Genomic DNA, 15,290 nt, shown 5'->3' with positions numbered 1-15,290 from the left:
TATTTTCAAAATGGCATAGGTAATCTTCTGGATCTGAAGAACCATTATATTTTTCCACATAAGAGGTACGAAAATAGCGTGGTAAATCTTCTCGTAAGATCTTCTTAGAAAAGCATATTTGTCGAGGCATCATTCTTTTAGAGAAGAAAACATGAACAAGATCTTCCTCCAGAAAATTATTGGTAGGATGATGTATTATTGGTGATGCAACAACAGGTGCATCGACGATCGACTGTTTATTGGATTGATATTTATAAGTAATCCCCTTAGAACTATAAGAAACAGGAGTGATTGTCGGAGGTCTTTCAATGGGTAGCGCTTCTCTTCCTTCAGATGGGTAGAGATCCTCATCTGGTCGTCGAACCTCTTCTAAAATTATTGCCACCAATCGAGAGATCTCCTTATGTAGTTTAGAATCCTGACTGCCTTCATTGTGATTAGGTAAAAACGGTTGAGAAGATCCAACTGAATTTTCCAATTGATCTACTATTGTTGCTTTCTCGGATCTAGTCATAGTAGCTTTTGTAGGAATTTTCTACAGATTGCGCCAATTTGATGACTCCTTTTTCTACTCACTCAAGCTCCTCCTTCTCCGCAAATCTTCTTCTATCATATGGACGAATGGATTTGAGATGGTAACACAGATTATAGTCGGGTTGACTCCTTTGGCGCTGCCCCTCTGACCCTCAAGCCAGTAATCGATTAAAGAAGCAAGGAAAAGAAAGCAATAAAGGAAGAACTTTAAGAAGAAAGAGTTGCATTTGCTAGTTAGAAGAAGAAGACCCTCGTACCTAGGAGTTACCATCTAAGATGTTTATATAGCTGTCAAAAAAAGAACCTCCACCTCTTCCACCTTCGTGCTTTCTCACTTCTTCCCACCTAGGTCAATGAGGATACAGATTTTGATGGTTCGTATCGTGCGCCCAATCCATTACCACCACGTAAGGTGAAGGCGATTTTGAGGAGACTATCTCTAGCAACCAATGTTCATCCACCGTTAACTAATTATCATATATTATAAAGAAGGAATCAAGAGTGATATCTCTCCATTCAATTATCACCATGTATTGATAATCAAAAGCTTGATAATGAAGTACTTGCTTAGCCATATTGCTCTGTGATTGCTCTATGAGTTTTTAGCATGATCAATCCAATAATATTGATCGGCGATCCTTCATAAGATTGCTCTACAGAATGCAGAGTTATTACTCAATGCATCCCTTAATGTTGCTCTGTGGAACGCAGAGTTATTGCTTGGCAATCCTTCAGAAGATTGCTTTGCAGAGCACAGAGTTATTATTTGGTGATCATTTGTAAGATTACTCTGTGAAACATAGAGTTATTGCTCATTAATCCTTTGCAAGGTTGCTATGGGGAATGCAGAGTTATTGTTCGGTGATCCTTTGTAAAATTACTCTGCGGAACGCATAGTTATTGCTCATCGATCCTTTGTAAGATTTCTTTACGGAACGTAGAGTTATTACTTGTTGATCCTTTGTAAGGTTGCTCAGCGGAATGCAGAGGTTTTGCTCGACAATCTTTTGTAAGATTGCTCTACAGAACGTAAAGTTATTGCTTAGCGATTCTTTGTAAGATTGCTCTACAAAACGCAGAGTTATTGCTCGTCGATCCTTTGTAAGATTTCTCTGCAAAACGCAAAGTTAGTACTTGGCGATCCTTTGTAAGATTGCTTTGTAGAATGTAGAGTTATTGCTCGGCAATCCTTTGCAAGGTTGCCCTACAAACTAGGTAACATTGCCCTGTGAGCTTTGAGGATATTGCCCGATAAATCTTATCCATCATCAAAAGAAGGAAATTCAACTATATTATTCTGTAGAATCCATTACATCTTTCGGAATAAATTTAGTTATCATCAGTACCCTTTTAACTTTTAGCTTATTAATTATCTATTCATGTCATCAGAGGAAGCTTTGTTCAATCCTACCTGTATAAGCACTACCCTCTCTCACTCTTTGATCATCAATTATCAATTTGTTAGGATTTAGGGTTTAGAATTTAGAGTTTAGAATTTCAATACCAATTATCAATTTTTTAAAAAATATATATATTAGAGTTTATGTTGTAGGGTTTATATATATATTTTAAAAAAATATGGTAATTGAAATTAAACAAATATAAATTTTAAATTTTAAATTCTAAACCGTTGGTAATCGATGATAAAAAAATAGGAGAGAATAATATCTATACGGACAGGATCGACTGAACTCATGCTTCCCACGAAGACATCTTTTGACATGTATTAATTATTTTTCCATATCATCAGAAGAAGTTGACTTGTTTCACCAAAATTAAAGTTGAGTGATTTTGAAGACTAGACATTATTGACAAGAACGTTTTTAGTGATATACTAACATAATTGAAAGGCCCATTAGGTTTTTTTTTTAAAAAAAATTAATCTATGTATTTAATTCTTATTATTATTATTTTTGAGATGACGATCTTATAAAAATTTTCTATTGATTATTAAAATAAATTAGAAAACGCTCAAAAAATTCATTTAGATGATCAATCTATTCCTTACTAAGGTAAAATTTTTTATAATATATCACAGTTGAAACTTAAATTTTAGATCCTTTAATTATCTTTAAAAAATTTTAATTATCAATACGAGGACTTAACTATTGCATCACTGTCCGGGAAGCTTTTTAGGTGGCTGAATGGTAAGTTTAGGTGATTTTTAAAGTATTTAAGCCTTTGAATAAGTTACCCATAGGATAACAAACATAACTCCGGACACCACTTTTGAATAAGTTACCCATAGGATAACAAACATAACTCCGGGACACCACTTCTAAAAATTTACCAATTTTTTTAGGTCAAGGAGCATGACATTGACGGGCATATTGTTGGTAACAGCTTGCTGCATGGTCGTCTTCAAGCTTCTTCCCACGATACAAATGCTATCAGCCTCTCCTCCACTTCTTGCATGCTAGCAAGCATCTGATGCTCGTACCAATTTCTTGCTTACTCTAAAGTTTTTGTACGTACTCTATGATAATTTTAATATAGTCAATCATATTAAATTAGGTCATATTTATTTTTAATATCTTGTATCTAAATGTATAAAAATTTAAGAGTATAAGTAGTCAAGTGAAAAACGTAGCTAGCGAGAAAGATGATACAGAAAAGGAGCCGAGGGATGAGGTACTGCGAAAGAATATACTGATGGACAAGAAAAACGTGTATGATGTTCGAGGGATGAGAAGTTGGAAAGAAAGTCTGCTTAAGAAGAAGGTCGGAGTTGAATTCGGGTAAACTTAACTCCGGTTAACCAGAGCATTATCCATGTGAAGAAGATCAGCTAAGGAGTTGATCTGCCTCAAAGAAGGTGCCTTCAAAGCCATTGAAGGCGCATTCCAAGAATAGTATCGAAGGCGCCTTCTAACCTGTTGGAGATGCCTTCAATAGTCGTTAGCCGAAGATAAATTTTTATCTTCGGCGGATAAAACTTATCACGTTGAAGGCGCCTTGGACCTACTTGAAAGCGCCTTCTAGCAGCAGATAGGATTTTCCAGAGGTTATAAAAAAGACCCCTGAAGGTAGAAATTAAATAACAACTCCTGTATTCGTTTCCTAGTTTATTTCTGAGCTTCCAACGAGTGGAAGAGATTTCTCCTCCTTCAACGAAGGAGATTTTTTCTAGTATTTTCATCTGTCTTACATTAACAACCACTTAGGTTGTAACCAAGTAAATCCCGACCTTCTTACTTATTCCTTTTTAAGTTGTTATTTTCATTAATATTAATTATCTTGAGTTACTTAATTTAATTATGCATCCTTGCTAAGCAAAGAAAGAGATATTTTTTTTAAACTCTGGTTTCAAGCAATTCACTCCATTTTGCTAGTCATATGGGACCAACAAGTGGTATTAGAGCCCAGCCGCTTAAGACGGACTAACCATCAACTGAAGCAATAAAACGATGGTTGGACCAAGCATCAACTCATCTAAGTTTGAGGGGGAGTTTGCAATATGGAAGAAACGCATGAAGGTATTTTTCAAAGTGGATTTTGAAATACTCTTAACAATTAAATATGGTTTTGTAGCTCCAAAAACTAACAAGGAGCTGAAAAATAAGAGTACTAATGAACCAAAAAAGAGCAAGCCGACTTCGTAATGAACGGACAAGCGGAGTTTCACCTGCTAAGTGTACTTCTACCCCAGGAAGTCAATCAAATTGGAGACTACGAGTCAGGAAAGGAACTTTGGGAGAAGTTTCTAGAACTACACGAAGGAATGTCCAAAGCAAAGCTCACGAGACGGGACCTGCTCTAGAACCAACTAACGAACATCCGGCTGAAAGAAGGAGAGTCAGTAGTGCAATTGCACGCCAAACTGAAGAAGCTAATCAACGAATTTATGAATCTCGGAGAAAAGGTAACAAACCATGATTCACTAAGGTACACTTTAAATGCTTTTCTAGAATACAAGAATAGACGTCCATAGTTGACTCCTATTACATTTCAAAAGATCTAGAAGTAAGGTCTTTAGAAAATTTATTTTCCACTTTAGAATTTCACGAATCTAGATGTGCAAAATTAAAGAAGGACCCAAGTCAGATAATTGTCCTGAAGACAAGAACAAATTATCCAGATTCTGAAATATCCATTGACGAAGATGAGGCAGTGGTAAAGGTAAGAAAGTTTAGTAAATTTATTAAAACTAATAAAATTAACAAGTTGTAGGTGAAAAAACATCTTCAGAGCAAAAGGAAGGTTCGATGCTACAACTGCCAAGCAAAAGAAGGATGATTGTCCTAAACTAAAAAAGAATGAGAAAGACAAGGGTAAAAGACCAACATGATCGAAGCACAAGAACTTGAAATCTACTTGGGATAAATAGTCGTCCTCCGAGTCCAAGATCAAGGCATAAACCAGACTAGCCCTAATGGCATACCACTAGAGGGATGTTGAAAGTTTCTCAGAGATGAGCATCGATGAAGGGCGAGAATCTTTAGAGGAAAGCAGCAATGAAAGGGGAGAAACAAACTACGAGGTAAGTGAGGTATGCGCACTATTTTCCAAGCAGTCTTTCAAATTTATTAAGATGTTATCTAAAAATATGGTAAAATTAGAAAAATATAATGCTATGTTAAAATTAAACTTAGCAAATTCATGTCCCTTAGATATGCATAATAATTTTAAAATGGAAAATGAGAAATTAAAAGTAGAGATAGAAAAATTAAAATCAAAAGGAAATCTTGCATGTTCAAATACATATGCTCCACAAAATAATTTTAGATTTTCTAGAACACTAAACTAGTATTTACGATTTCAAAAGGGTAAAATTAAAAAAATCCCTAGAAATCATATAATCATGCTCAGCTCAATAAATTAAATTCTATGCATATTAGAATATTAATTTGCTTAAGTTAGTCATTTTTTAAAATCAATTATTTCATTAATCTTCATATCTTATTTTTTTATTTAAATTTTATTGGTGTAAAATGAAAATATTATCTACTAACAGAAAAACTTTAAAAAAAAATTCTATTAAGTTATTTTCTATGAATTTCCTTAATAAAAATTATATTTTTAAAATAAAAAAATATTTTACAAATTTATTTTTTAAAACTTTTATTTTTCTACGATTAAACATGATCTTCTCTATCAAAATAAAATTTTTGATATTTTTTTAATTCTATCTGAATTATTTTTCAAAAAGTTAATTTTTAATATTAAAAATTTAAAAAAAATAAAAATTTGAAAACTTTGATTTTTTTTTTGTCATTAATCAATCTATTTTATATATCTAAGAAAATTAATAGAATTTTTAGATTTGTAAATATATTTTTTAAGATTTATTTTTGAAAATTAGGTTGTTCTAATAAAATAAATCAGTTCTATTCGATTAAATAATATTTTCTTGTAAAATTTTTTCTACTAATACAAATTATTATATTTAAGTTTGTCAAAAAAATTTAGGATTTTTTTAAATAAAAAAGTAATTTTTAAATTATTTTTATCAAAATAAAAGATTAATTAGTAAAAATAGAATATCTTTAAAAATTATAATTTCTGAAATATATTAGCCTACTGGTAATTCTTGTTATATACCCCTAGAAAACTATTTTAAATATTTCTAACTGTTTATTTTATCTTTTTTAATTTTTTTATCTGATCAAAGGGGGAAATATGTACAAGTTAAGCAGGAGCTAAGATAGTTTTTTTAATTTGTATCCATGTATTTATTTTGCAAAATTATTTAACTTAGTTAATTTATAGGATTGCAAATTTTTTACATAATTATGCTATTTCATTTTATTTTTAACCCTAATTTTAACTTGGATTGATGTACATCAAAAAGTGAGAGATTGTAAGTACCCCATGATAGTTTTGATATGATCAACCAGGTTAAGTTAGGTTATATTTGTCTTTGATGCCTTGTGTCTAAATATGCAGGAACTTAGAAACACAAGAAGTCTAGCAGAAGATGTAACTAATGAGAAGGATGTCATGGGAAAGAAGCCGAGGAACGAGGTACTGCGAAAGAGTACACCGGTGGACGAGAAGGATGTGCGAGACGTTCGAGGGACGAGAAGCTGGGAGGGAAGCCTGCTCAAGGAGAAGAACGGAGTTTGGTTCGAGTGAGCTCAACTTTGGTTAACCGAAGCATGACCCATGTGAAGAAGATCAGCTAAGGAGTTGATCTGTCTCAAGGAAGGCGCTTCAATGTCTTGGAAGGCACCTTCCATAAATAGTGTCGAAGGCGTCTTCCAACATGTTGGAGGAGCTTTCAATAGCCATTAGCCAAAAAATAAACTTTTATCTTCGGCGGATGATCCTGTCTGAAAACTGAAGAGATGGTGCACTAGCAACAGTGGCTTGGTTGTTGACTGGGAGAAGATTTTTTACTCTGAGGAGAGGTCTCCCTTTGGGCCTGCGTATATTAAGACGAACAAACAAAACATCAATGCCCAGAAACCAGAAGGGAGTCCCTGGCGAAAGCCCTCCGATGCCCAAGTTAGTACGAATTCTAGATGACCAAATGAAAAACAATAGAGAACGTGCGCGCGGGAGTAAACCTGAGATGTTGGAAAAACGTACCTTGCCAACGGAGAGGACCCCCCCTTTATGTACCACCTCTCATAACCTCCGTAATCATAAGGTGACGAAGAATGTTAGAGGTTGTTGGGCAATGGAGAGTGTATAACTTAGGCAATGTGCAATAATTGTCCGAGAAATCTTCCATTATCCACGTGTATACCTCTTTTGTCATTTATAACTTATGTCATTGATAAAACGATTAAAGGAATATGCTGTCATACATGGTCGGCTGATGAGAAACATGATAATTTTTGAAGAAGAATCTAGAGGAATATTCTCTAATATATGGTTGTTATTCTGATAAGTCATTAGGATTCTCTGCTCATGTTGTCTGCTGAGTATATCTCGGTTGGCCAATAAGGCCAATCGTCTTTATACTTGTCATCGCATTAAGCTGTTTGGTTATATACTGAATGGTGGTACCAATCCATTTAAAAAATAATATAATATTCATTAGGCATGCTAGAAATCCGTTTGAGAAGCAATATGATAAATTGTATGTGTTGGAAATCCATTTGGGAACAACATAAAGCTAAGTGTCTCAGGCTCGGTCAACCTTGTACTCGACCGGGCATGTAATGGGCTGCTCAGAGAAATGCAGTTATGTTCTGAGAGGTTTGATCGATACTTTAAGTCGATCATCAGTATAATAATTTATAGGTAAAGTGAACCTAAGATCTGGAAGTCTGACCAGGTTTATAAAGAGAGTTACCTTACACTTGTGCGTATAAGAAATGGGTATGGAGCCATATGAACCCGTTCTGCCCCATTATCAGATGAATGCACAGGCGTATGATCTCATGGTAACCCGTAGGGTTGGCCAGTAATAGGGTCGACCAGATGTGTGTAGAGGGATTTGTAAGAATCGGGGAGATTGACCCTTATGCTAACCAGACCTATAGTCGATCGATTGTGAGGTGGGTCGGACATCCCTTAAACTGGGTTGGCTATTAAATGATTGGGCATGCTAGCTTTCTAGTTCGAGAGTAAAGCACTAAACTACCTATGTTCGACTGGCTGAAGGGTCGGTCGACCCTCTTTCAAATGGCTTATAATCTGATCGAGTTGGCACTGGGATCCTTAGATGGGCGAATAACAAAATCGGGTGGGGAATGCCCTCTTCCCTTGACTTTGATAGCTACGTCACCTTGACTTTGACCTTCACGTCATCCCTTGGGTCTATCTGTTACCTCTTGTATCACTAGCCTCCCCTTCAAGTCTAGTCGAAGGAGGTGTAGCCGAGTGACTGGACCCAAGTATGACTTGTTGGTGCGGGAAGCATCCGACGATCAAACCAGTGTTTTGATAATGAAAAAGGATTCAAAGTTAAGGTTATATTGTGATCTAACAGTTTGAATGAGCTTGCAGGAAAGTCCTAAGTGTACTTAGGCAAAAGTCCTAATTGAGGTTGGACAGGTGGAAAACCCTAGGGGGTGGTAACCCTAAGTTATAGGGGGTAGTAACCCTATGCGAAAAGTCTTAGTGAGTCGAGGGTTTCAGGCAAAAGTCCTAGGGGGTGGTAACCCTAGGTGGAAAGTCTTGGTGTCATGAACCAGGTGGAAGACTGGAAGGGTCGGGGAGCGGGCGTCAAGCAAAAAGTCTGGAAGCATCGAGCGCTGAGCAAAAGTCCAGTCGATCTGGAGGATCGCACTAGCAACAGGTAACTCTCCTGAGTGGAGTAGGTGAGGACACGTTCCTCGCAGAGGGAACAGTAGGCGTCGGGTCGTCCTAGGGTTTCCGGTCGAAAATCTGAAGTCAGACCCGGACAATTCAGAGACTGTCAAACACTATTCTTATCATATTTATGTGTGCTAACTTTGTCTTGCAGGGTATATGTGTATTTTGTTGACTAACACGTTGTGCAGGGACAAAAGAGCACACTTGGCCTCGGATGAACAGTGTCCGAGGTGCCTCCATGGAGCTTGGAGGCGCCTCGGGTGCAAGCCAGAAGAAGTCAGCGCAGCAGAGCTTGAGGCGCCTTGGACTAGGCTGGAGGTGCCTTGAACTAGGCCTTGGAGGCGGCTTGGAGGCGCCTTCAAGTGGATGAGGTGCGACCGGATCAGTGATGATCCATGCGGCTGACTCGGTGGGTTGGAGGCGCCTCGGATGAGCTTTAAGGTGCCTCCAGCAGGGTATAAAAGAAGCTCTCGAGGCAGCACTCAAAACAACACCTTCTAAGCCATGCTTGTGTAACAAGCTGCTAACAAGACCTTCCGACAAAGCCACAACTTGATGCCAACGACCCGGAGCTCAGAATCTTCAATTTTCTGCTGTCATTGGTATAATTTAGTTGTTTCTTTTTAATTATTGTGCTTCATCTTGTAAACACTTTAACGAAATTATTGTTGTTGCCCAACATAAACGCTCAACGAGCGTGGGCCTTGGAGTAGGAGTCGCCACAGGCTCCGAACCAAGTAAATGACCTGTGTCTTTCTGTGTTTGTCGTTTATTTTATTCCGCTGCATTATTCGAGTTTTACGATTCCAAAACGAGTGAAAGCCACAAGCGCTATTCACCCCCCCCCCCCTCTAGCGCTTCTCGATCCAACAATTAGTATCAGAGTGGGGCAACGTTGATCTGGTGCAACCACCAATCACGGATTTCTTTCGTGGTATTTTCTATTTTTCGGAGTCGATTGGAACTAGCATAATTGCTATTTTCTGATCAAGTTTTCTTCGTTTGAATCGGCTTTTGCTCGAAGTTGGTGCAACACCACTCGAGTTCGGTATTCTAATTTTATTCTGTACTACTAATCCAAGACCTAGTCTTGGGACATCTTGTTCTATTTTTTTCTTGCATATTAACTAAATGGCCCAGCAAGAAGGATACAACACCGTTCGTCCCCCGCTCTTCACCGGAGAAGATTTTGGGTACTGGAAGGGACGAATAGAAAACTTCCAAAGATCCAGTTTGAGATGTGGATGATCGTCAAGACTGGATTCCAACTGCCAACCGACGAAGACGGCAAGCCTACATCCTATGAGAACTGGGAACCAACTCTAATCAAGAAGGTGGAAACCAATGCCAGAGCGACCTGCACCCTCCAGTGTGGACTGACCAAGGAGGAGCTCAACAGAGTTGGTCCGTTTTCAACCGCAAAGGAGCTATGAGAGAAGCTGATCGAACTGCACGAGGGCACCTTCAGCACCAAGGTAAGCAAAAGAGATCTATTATTTAATAAATATATAATCTCAAAATGCAAGAAGGAGAGACAGCAAGTCAACTCCACGCACAGATTCAAGACATTCTCAACTCCCTCCACGCGATTGGGCAAAAGGTCAAGAACATAGACATAATAAGGTACGCTCTCAACGCATTTCCGAGGATTACATTGTGGGCATCAATGGTAGATGCTTACAAAGTCTCCAAGTACTTATCTTCCATTAGACTAGATGAGTTGTTTCTGAATTCGAACTACATGAGCAGACTAATGCATAGCAAACCGAGAAGGGCATTGCTTTGATTGCAGGTACAAAAAGAACACGTGAACCAAGAACACAGCGAAGAACCAAACCAGAGTCGGAAGAAGAACCCGACTCAGACGATGAAGACGACGAACTAACAACAGAACTTGTGAACCTTGTGAAGAAACTGTACAATAAAAAGAAGGGTTTCAACAAGAGAGACCTAAAGAAGGCAGTACGATCCAAGGAGAGTCAACCAAGCTCAAAAGTCAAGTTTGAGGTAATTTGCTACGGATGCAATCAGAAGGGGCACATCAAGGCCAACTGCCCAAATCAAAAGGAAGCAAAAAAGTAGAGAAAGAAGAAGGTGCTGAAAGCAACTTTTAAGGAATCTTCAGAAGAAGATACCGACAACGAGCTCAACCAGACGAGCCTCTTCGCACTGATGCCCCGAGATCAAATCAACGTGTTTGAGAGCGAGAGCGAATTGGAAGCTGAATCAGAAAGAAGCCACGGATCCGTATCCGTTTCCGAAGGGCCTGACCCCATTGTAAGTATTCCGCGATTAAATAATTTAGTAAATTATTTATTACGTAAATTTGCAAAATCAAACATTCGGGTCAAGTCACTCCTAAAGGAAATAGCGATCCTTAAAAAAGTGACTAACTCCAAAACCTTGCTTGACCCAGTTCAGACTGAAAATTCAACTCAAGTCCAAAAACTTGAGGAAGAAAATTCTAGTCTGAAAACTCAGGTCACGGATTTGGAGAAGACGTTGGAACGATTTTCTTTGGGCTCCAAGAACCTTGACCTAATTCTTGGGATACAAAGAGCTGTTTACAATAGAACTGGACTAGGTTTTAAATCCAAAAGGAAATATCGATCCTATCTATCCTTAGTCAACAGACCAAATAGTAAATTAGTCCAAGCATGGGTACCCAAGTCCAACTTGATCAATCAAGTTGGACTTGGTCAATATTGGGTCTCCAAGGATCAAGTACATTACCTTGATAGAATTATCGAGGCTATGATCCAGGGGGAGCAAAAAGAAAAATTATCTTAACTAATAAATAATTAAATAAATAAAGATAAATTATTCTAATAAATAAATAAATAAAAATTATCTTAACAAATAAATTGAATGGAATATAATTCAAAATTAAAACTTTAAAAATAAGATAAAAGGAAAATCAATAATGGAGACTCCTGAATAGCTGGCACCTCCAAAAGGAACCTACCCGGTAGGGTACTTAGGGTTAGAACTAAGAGGGCTAGGTTTAACTTGACCTACGATACTGGTGAAGTTTTGGATGATAGTACGTTAGAGAAGCTTAGTCTATGCATGTCTAGGAAGATATGACTTCGACCTGGTGCATTTGGCTAAGTGGAACTGACTGAACCTACCCTTTACGGATCCTAACTAATTAGACCAAGGTTTTGTACTAAGTTCAGTGGATAGGACTATTTGGAAAATCTCGAATGCATGGTTACTTTAATGATGTCCAAGTGACTCACCAAAGCCTAGAAGTTTATCCAAAAAATACCTATTTGTTGAGCCCAAAGCTAAATTTGAATCTAACATAAGGTTAAACCAAACTTGAAAATTGAGCATAATTCATCTCACAAAATTATAGGATCCTCTGATTGAAAAACTTAGATCGGGTGAGATGATTAAGAATTAAAATTGAGATTAAATTAAATTGAAATTAAATTAATTCAATTAAATTGAAATTCGATTAAATTAAATTGAAATTAAATTAATTCAATTAAATTGAAATTCGATTAAATTAAATTGAAAATAAATTAATTCAATTAAATTGAAAATCATTTAAATTAATACCTTTTTTAAAATTTAATTAATTTAATATTTTTTTTTATTAATACTCTTTTAAATTTAATTAACTTAAAACTTTTAAAATTAATTATCTTAAACTTTTTAAATTTGATTAAGTTAAATTTTTAAATTTAATTAACTTAAAACTTTTAAAATTAATTAACTTAAACTTTTTAAATTTGATTAACTTAAATTTTGTAAATTTTAATTAACTTAAAACTTTTTCAAAATTAATTAACTTAAATTTAACTTTTAAAATTAAATTAATTAACTTAAATTTAACTTTTAAATTTAATTAACTTAAAAACTTTTTCAAAATTAATTAACTTAAATTTAACTTTTTAAATTTAATTAACTTAAAAACTCTTTCAAAATTAATTAACTTAAACTTTTTAAATTTAATTAACTTAATTTTTTTTCAAAATTAATTAACTTAACATTTTTTCAAAAATTAATTTTACAACTTAATCGGATTAATCAATTCTACTTAATTAATTTTCAAAAATTAAATTGAGCTCTTAAATTACTTAATTATTTTCAAAATGAAAATTATCTTTTAAACTTAACTTAAAGATTCTCGAAAAATTAAAATCATCTTTCAAAATTAAGTACAAAACTCAATCAACTTATTAATCAAAAAGTTAAACTTAACTTCAAAAAAAAAAAAACCTATCTGAGGCGGCTCCCACACAAGGGAGGCGCCCTCGACAGCGGCAGGAAAACTCCCGCCAACTCCGTTTAAGGCACCTCAGATCATCTCCGAGGCACCTCGAAGAGCCTGTTTAAGGCGCCTTAAACCCGAAGTTTTTTCCACGAACAGAAAGACTTCTGTTCGTCTTTTGCCGAAATTCTCCACAAGTTTCCCGTGTCGATTTCGCCTCTAATCCATCAACCAAGGCGCCTTCAACCCAACTCTTCCCTTTCTACACCTAGCAATGCCTCTTAGGTATACTCTAAACTACTCTCAATCATCTCCTACATGATTTTAGTGCTAGTTTTGCTATTTTTTTGTATATTGTCAAAAATAGGAAACGTCGCAATGTTGATCCTACTCCGGCTAGAACCCCATCCACGGATCTCAGATTCCCCTCAGAACAGCATAGGATTAACTTTGCTAGATACACATTTGAACTCATTAAACCTTGGTACCTAAGAAGGTCATTTTTTGCTCAGTTTTGTCACCCATCAGTTCAGATGATAGAGTACTACCAATTGGGTAGACTGGTTTACTGCAGTAATGCAGTAAATCATGATTTATGTGTACAGTTCTATCACAACCTCGAGAAGGTTGATGATAGTACCTATTCTACCAGAGTTGGTGGGACGGACATCCAGTTTACCCCCTCACTCATCCGCACTAGTTTAGAGCTTAGGGCATCTACATGTCCCTTTCTATGCTACCCTAGTAGGGATCTGCCATTTGGCAATCCCTACTCCCATATTACATTAGATACCATCTATATGTACTTTTTCGGGGAGGAGAGACCACTCGGCTTGACTCAGTTCAAGTCAATCTCTCTTAGGGTTCAGGACTATGTTATATATAGAGTTCTGACAGCCTGTATCTTGCCGATCTCATCTCGGGACGTCCCGAAGATGCGACTCTGGCATTCATTCCTTTTGTATGCCTTGAGTCACCGTTTAGACATAGACATAGACATAGCATTACATATGTTCTAGAACATTATTTATGCATCTAGTGCAGTCACATCCCATGTAGTCCATATGCCCTACTGGCATGTTTTGACCCACATCTTTTCGACCCTTAGGATAGACACAACCAGAGGGACAGTTATCCCTCTTACCCCATATGACGAGCTTGGGCAGCACAATCTTAGATTAGCCCGTGTTTGTTGGTTAGTCCTAGGAAAACGTACCGATTCCACTATACAAAAATTTTTGTACAAGTGTCGAACCTTTCCTTAAATAACCTATTGTGTTCTTTAGAAGTTAAATTAGGAATCGCAGACGGAACTTAACATCATTGATTCCAAATTTAACTTATCTGTTTTTAATGGTTTAGATTTGAACCGCAAGCGAAACTTAACACTATTGATTCAAATCCACCTATGTTATTAATTTTATTAAATATTAATTTCTAAAATTGGCTTCCAAAACTGCATGGCGAGGCACATGACCTTCTTGGATATGGGAGCAACCACCACCGCCTAGTCAAAGCCTTTTAAGGAAAGCTAATATTTAATTTCCTTAAATAACTCTAGGTTAACCAAAAAGAACAATCGAATCACAAATTCGATAAAAGAAGAAAATACAAACTCGAAAAACTAATTCGAAAAACTAGATCTAATTGTCTCTTGTATTTAGAATTCTTACAAAGAAAATAACTAGTATGATGCGGAAGAAAACTACTAGTTATACCTTCTCTTTGTAAGCTAATGACCTCGAGATCTTCTGCCGTATTCCTCGCCTCGCCTTGGACGTCGTGTGGGCGACGATCCTTGAAGAAGAACACCCCCCAAAAGCTTCTTCCTCTTCTTCTAAAATCCGGCCACCACCACCACCAAGGAGAAGAGAGCAAAGGGAAAGGAGAAGGGAGAGGGAGGGTCGACCACTTGATGATCTCCAAGCAAGAGAATAAGAATTGTATCTCATGAGACCTCCTCACCCCTTCTTTTATATTACTTGCCCAAGGCAAATAAGGAAAAACTTAAAAAAATAAAATAAAATCATCCTCTAGCTTTTTCCTTTTTTCCTTTTAATTTTCCTTTTCTTTCCTCTTGATTGAATCAATCACCAAAAATAAATTTGATGATTTTATTATTTTTAATATGGTCGGCCCCTTGCTTGGGCACCAAGCAAGGTGGCCGACCACCTCATCAAGGGAACAAAGGAAATATATTTTTTATAATATTTTACAAGAAAAACTCTTATAAAATTTTACAAGCTCTCTTTCCTAAAGTAGGCGTTAAAAAAGAAAAGTTCTAAAAATTAAAACCATGTTTTAAAATTTAAAACTTGTCTTACAA

The sequence above is a fragment of the Zingiber officinale genome, chromosome 5B (genome assembly GCF_018446385.1).
Source record: "Zingiber officinale cultivar Zhangliang chromosome 5B, Zo_v1.1, whole genome shotgun sequence".
Classification (NCBI taxonomy): domain Eukaryota; kingdom Viridiplantae; phylum Streptophyta; class Magnoliopsida; order Zingiberales; family Zingiberaceae; genus Zingiber; species Zingiber officinale.
This window is presented reverse-complemented; position numbering follows the sequence as displayed.